The sequence below is a fragment of the Nannospalax galili genome, unplaced genomic scaffold, assembly GCF_000622305.1.
Source record: "Nannospalax galili isolate Female #2095 unplaced genomic scaffold, S.galili_v1.0 scaffold533, whole genome shotgun sequence".
Taxonomy (NCBI): domain Eukaryota; kingdom Metazoa; phylum Chordata; class Mammalia; order Rodentia; family Spalacidae; genus Nannospalax; species Nannospalax galili.
This window is the reverse complement of record NW_008333774.1, coordinates 392,061-397,368: the sequence shown is the minus strand read 5'-3', so window position 1 is coordinate 397,368 and position 5,308 is coordinate 392,061.

Below are 5,308 nucleotides of genomic sequence, written 5' to 3'. Positions count from 1 at the left end.
GGGACAGGAAAAACTAGTGAAGTTCAGGTGTTAGGAATCAAACCTAGGTCCTTTCAAAGAACAGACTATGCTCTTAACCATTAAACCATTTCTCCAGTTGAAATTCAAGAAGAAAAGTCTCCAGATGGACCATAGAGCTTATAAAAGAGTAATAGTAGGGAAGGTAAACAGAGCCTTTGTTTTTAGGTAAACCGGTGTTTTGGCTTTTTGAAGGAGGGTTAGACAGGCTAACCTGTGCTTTTATAGATGGTAACTTTGTGTGCTTTTATAGATGGTAACTTTGTGTTCAAAGGCTGTAGGGGGTGCAGGCATCTGTGAGGCTGTGGCCCCCGTGGCAGTTCTATTTTGGGGGTGTGTGCTGGATAGCTTTAGTGTCAACTTGACACACCTGGGTTGAGGGAGCCTCAATTGGGGAATTGCCTCTATTGGACTGGCCTGTGGTCATGTCTGAGGGGTATCTTCTTGATGAGTGATGTGGGACGGCCCAGCCCACTGTGGGTGGTGCCATTCCTGGGCAAGTGGGCCTGTATTGCATAAGAAAGCGGGCTGAACAGGGGCCAGGGGAGCAAGCCAGTAAGCAGCATTCCTCCATGGCCTGTGCTCCAGCTCCTGCCTCCAGGTTCCTGCCCTGAGTTCCTACCTTGGGCTCCCTGATGAAATGTGACCTGGGAGATGTAAGCTGAATAAACCCTTTCCTCCCCAAGTTGGTAGTGGTCAGAGTGTTTTGTCACAGCAATGAAGAAACAAACTAAAACAGGGTGGTAGGGTACAATTGATTATCTAAAATAACATCCCAAATAAGTATAAGGCACATGTTTTTTAATCTTTTCTGAGGAAATATAAAGTCCATATTTTGTTAAAACAGTCATCAATTTAGTAAGTATACCTTCTAAAAGTGGAAAAGAAGGATGACTAAGGAGAATAGGATCCATATAATGAACAAAAAGAACAGCAGGGAATTCCTTACGTATTGGACTAATTTTATGCAGATAAAACTGGCATATAGTAGGACTATTTTTCATTACCAGAGGTAGGACTTTCCACTGATACCTCTGTGTGGGAACAAAATGATTGTTGACAGGGATAGTAAAAGCAACACACTATCCTCAGGTAAAGGAATAGAAAAGAAACAATATTTTATATCAATTATTATAATAGCATGTCCTGCAGGCATAGCTGCAAGAGAGGGAAGGCCAGGCTGCAGTGATCCCATCTTTCTCACAGTGGCATTAACTTTTCTTAAGTCTTATAAAAAGTCTCCATTTTTCATGAGTTCTTTTTTGTATCACAAATATAGGAGTGTGCCAGTGTGTTAGAGGCTCTAAATATCCTTTATCAAATTGTTCTTGTATGAGACCCTGTAAATGAGGCAATTTGTTACTAGAAACAGGACACAGTAGGGGATGGAAAGACTGGAGTGAGGAAATAGTTCCTCCTACCCCCAAGGGGGGGCTTTTTGTGGTCCAGTGTGATGGCCAGTCCTCATGTCTAATAATTGATTGATCAGCCCCTGTATATAACAGACCCTTTACAGCAATTCCCTATACTATTAGCATCATTGTAGGCTTAAGGTCAGGTTTTTCAGGGCCTGTCCACAGTGCCCAGGGGGAGTTTACTTCCACTGAAACTGTTGACTCTCTTGGTTGTGGGGCTGAGGACTTCCCCATTTCTCATTTAAAGTTTTACTATTTTTTTTTTGAAGTTAGAACAGCAATCTCTACCCCAATGGTCCATTTACGGAATTTTTCATTTGGTTTGGGTCTTGAGCCTGAAGATGGGGGATCAGTATAGGCTTGCGATCTATGAAAGGGCATTGTCTGGCAAAGTGACCCATTTTTCCACATTTAAAACATGGACCTTTCTTTTGGGCAGTGAAAGCTTCTGCCAACACTGTTGCCATCATGCTCACCTATGCTGAAACTGTGCCAATGTCCTGAGTAGCCATTACCCAGGAAGACAAATCTTGACTTTTTACGGGAGCAATTGTTGCTTTATATTCTTGATTCGAGCCTTCATAAGCAAGTTGTTTTATTAAAATCTGGGTGGCTTCTACATGAGGGACCTTAGCCTCTACTGTTCTCTGGACCCTTGTTAGGAAATCAGCCCATTGCTCCTGTGGCTTTTGTCTCAGATAAGTTAAGCTAGCTCAGGCCATTTCACCATCGGGTGTATATCCATAGGCTCTTAAGGCACAGAGGTGCACCTGATCAAAATATTGAGCTGGTAAAACCTTTTGTGCCTCAGCATCAACATATTGACCTTTACCCTTAAGCATCTCATTTGTCACATCAACATTAGCCTAAGCATTTCTTGCTGCCTGCTCAGTATAGTTATCACAGTATTTAGACTTAAAAAGGAGCCACTGTCCTGGGGACAGAGCAGCCTGGGAGAGGTGTTTAAAGTCCCAAGCAGTGACTAAATTATGGCTAAGCTGATCAAAGATTGCCATAGTAAAAGGACCATGCATACCCTTTTCCATCACCACCTTGCACACTGCCTTCAGCATTTCAAAGCCAAAAGGACTATGCATTCTGAGCACAGGGTTGTCAGCTGCTGCAGTGCCAGCTGGAATGTGATCTGGAAAGAACTGAGGGGAAAGATGTGGCAAGGGAGCCAAAAGTTCTCTAGAGAGTGTCTCCACACATGGGAAGGAGAGGTTCAGGATCAGAAACAGAGGGAAAAGTATAGGAAGCATATGCCATGGGAAGTGCTAAGGAAGGACAAGGGGAGATGGGGAGAGATGTCAAAGTTGGGGGTGACTCCTCCTTTCTAATAGAATTAGAGGTGGGTGGTTGCAGGGCAGGAGAGAGCACAGAGGCAGAAGTGAGAACAGGTGGCTGGGCAGCAGCAGGAGGCGGGAAATCTGAAGGGTGAGGTACCCCTTCTTAAGCATGACCAGAGGAAGGCAGCCGGCCAGTGGGTACTCCTCCTTTGTGACAGCAGCACTGGCCATTTTTTCTTTTTTCCATGTTTCTAAACTACTGGTTCCTTCTTTCAGGAATGGGGGATTGCAATCCCATACACTATCTAAAAAGGCCTTAATCTGAGCTTCCATACACTTAATAGCTCTTGGTTTCTGCATGCATTTAGAATCCATGGTTACTCCTCACCTATAAACTGTGATAAGGAGATCTGATCCGTTGAAGTGGGGCGGGGGATTTCACCATCCTCGAAGAAGGAGGTCTGAGAGGGTCGCTGTTCAGGCGTCTGTTATTTGGGTGACCCAAGTGTGCCTTGTTCATGTGGGAACCTCACTCTCATGAAGGATGGTGATACCGACCAGTGACAGAGTCTTGGACCCTGGGACTTGTGTCTTTTCTACAAGCCATTTATTTCAAAATTGAGATGGTTTTCCCAAGGAACTGGCAGTCACATGGGATATGGCAGTCACATACAAAGATTTAGATACAAAGAAACAGGACATATAGTTTGTTAGTTGGTGCAAGAAGGATGCTAAAACTTTTACTCAAGGTTATTGATGCCCATCAGGTAATTTACTGGTCAGAGTGTTTTCTTTCTTAGAGTTAAAAGCATGGTAAACTGTTAGCTTTTATCTTAAGAGTAAATCTTTAACCTGGCCTAATCTCTTAGCCAAGGATAGCTGAGTTATTTTTTCAAGACAAGGAGATGAGCTAAATGTTGTTGATCAAGACACTTTCTCATAGAGCAAGGAGCCTGCACTTATGACCAGGCTGCTGTCTCCTGCCAGTCTTGCAGTGTTCTGCAAGACAGGGATTATCAGAGCTACTGTTTTCAGTGCCCCTCCCTTTAGCAAAGAATGCAGCATGGACTTAAAAGTTTTAGGCTCATCTCGACCTAGGGGTTCACATCCTGGTTTCCCACACTTACATTTGATAAAAAAGTGACTCTATCTCCACATCATTCAATGATAATTTACTACAAGTCCTTTAACTTACTAAGGCTCCAATTAACCACAAACTGCAAGGGAACAAAATAAAGCTTTAACTCCTGTTAATGAGGAAGCTATTAAACCTCTGAGTGTTCAGATTCGCCAACTAATTAAAAGTTTTTGCTGCAATCCCAGATGTGTGATTTAATGGGTCCCTGAATGCTCCTTTTCAAATTAAGGTATTTTTTTCTCATGATTCAGGCAGAGTAACTTCATTTGTTTTGTATCAATTACTGTCTTTGCTAGTGAACAGTCTTATTCCCACGGTGTGAGGCACAAAAGAATGAATTAAAATTTCTGGCTATCTAGGTTTCAGACTTTCACATATGTACTTCAAGTTGTGTTTACCACCTTTACTAATGACCGCCTATTGAGGAACACAATGTCTCACACTCTTTCTCAACAATTTTAACATGCATATAAATTAAAATATATATACATGGGGCTGGAGATATGGCTCAGCTGTTGAGAGCACTGGTTGTTCTTGCAGGAGACCTGGGTTTGAATCCCAGCACCCACATGGTGGCTAACAACCATCTTTAACTCCAGTTCCAGGGATCCAACACCCAACCCACAGCATGGGTTCACTTAAATACATGCAGGCAATCCACTCATACACATAAAACAAATAAATAAAAATTTAAAATACATATATATGAAAGAGATTTTAAGTAAAACAACCCCAACAGTGGTTGAGAGGGGTTATGTAGCAAATTCTCAAACTTGAAAGATGGTGAGTTATTGGTGTTTCCTGTCATAGTTTCCTTCTTAATTAAGCACTACACAAGTATTTAAGGACAACAAATATCAATAGAGTAGATAATTCTTTTGACATTTTCAGTTGTTTAAAAAGGCATGAGAGATTGAACCATTTTACCTCTGAGATTCTTTTCATCTCTATATACTGTAATTCATTACTTACTTTATTACTTTCAGTAACAGATAGACATCAGAGTGCTGTGGCATTGTAGATACTCTAGGTCATAAGGACAGTGATCACAGACTCAGAAGGTCATTTTCTGAGTGACTCTCCATGGCCACTCACTTGGATGTTGTACTTAATAAAACATAGTGCTCAGTGCCAGACACATTCTTTTGAAAAATTTTTGTTGTTTTTCACCAGTGATAAATTTATAGAGACTCTAGAAAGGTCTTTAACCAATTTATCTTCCTGCTGTGTACTTTCTCCCTAAATTCAAAGGTAAATTCATCTCCTCATGGGTACTCTATTGAGGGAGGTCCCAGGAAACCACACACTAAAAAAAAGGTGACAGGTTACTGCTCGTTTGTGTAAATTGAAGAAAATTAATTCATTAGTTAGGAAACATTAATTTAAACTTTTATTGAGTCATCCAATCATGTCAAACTTTCTCTTTGTAATAGAATACGGATAACAAG